A 1,028-nucleotide genomic window follows, 5' to 3' on the forward strand; every position below is an offset into this window, starting at 1 on the left:
TTTTTAAAAATCAAGGTTTCATGTATAAGCTATTAATTTTCATTTTAAAACAGAATATGGATTAACTGAGCTTTTGTTTTTTAAACCTAATGTTCTAAGGGGAAAAAAAATTTTTTTTTTTTTTCAAAAACTAAACCAGCAGTTTGTTCAGTACTGGGAGAAATACATATTTAATTGAGTTTAGACCTAAAAAATAACATTACTTGAAGGAATAACATGCCTCAGCCCTATTAGACGTCCATCTATACACCAAGTGAGTTGCCGTAAGATTCAGATTGGGATTGTGTGATGTTTCTAAGAAGAACAAGTTTAAGACTTAGACACACTAAGAATGTTCTACACGAAGTTTGCATTCTTGCATTGAAGGCTTCTGAATAACTTCATTCTTTCTCTCAGCAGCAACACTTACAATTATCCACCCAAATAGGTGGAGGCTTTGTGTATTCCAAACCAGTGTTTGATCTAATAGTTAATCACATTTAATTTTAGAGGACATTATGTGAAAAAATCTTTAAAATTACATTTGCAGGCTACCTAGACAAAAAAATGAGTCTATTTAAGGAGTTTATATCACATTTGAACTTTTGTAAGTAAATAATGATAAACAGTAGGTTGAGGATTTTTAAACCCTACATTTTACAACAATAAAAAATTTTAAAAATCCACGAGTTTCTACTGATTCCAATAAGACATAAAATAGGAGGAAGCGAAAGCTCTTTTTTTCCAGTAGAAAGGCAACTTACAAATGTAGACAGATTGACAGAATATTAACATATGGCATCCATTGTCATAAATAATTCAGACAAAATTCATCACTGACTGAACATACGATGAATGTTTGGGGGTCAGGAGAGACACAACATTTTCATATCTTCTCAGATTAACTCTTTAGGGAAGAATTATATTTTTTTAAAGTGGAAAAATCTGGCAAACACCAGGCTAAGCAAGTAACCAGAGTATATATTAATAGTGAACCTACTGACACCCTTGGGTTTTTTTTCTTGTTTCTTTAAAAATGTATATAAGAA

At 30.9% G+C, this 1,028-nt stretch overlaps 1 pseudogene; it reads left to right on the forward strand.

The window, feature by feature from the left end:
• LOC104982648 overlaps nucleotides 1-1,028 on the forward strand; it is an 8,051-nt pseudogene that overhangs the window by 6,296 nt on the left and 727 nt on the right.

This window comes from Bison bison, unplaced genomic scaffold (assembly GCF_000754665.1).
Source record: "Bison bison bison isolate TAMUID 2011002044 unplaced genomic scaffold, Bison_UMD1.0 scf7180017864535, whole genome shotgun sequence".
Classification (NCBI taxonomy): Eukaryota; Metazoa; Chordata; class Mammalia; order Artiodactyla; family Bovidae; genus Bison; species Bison bison.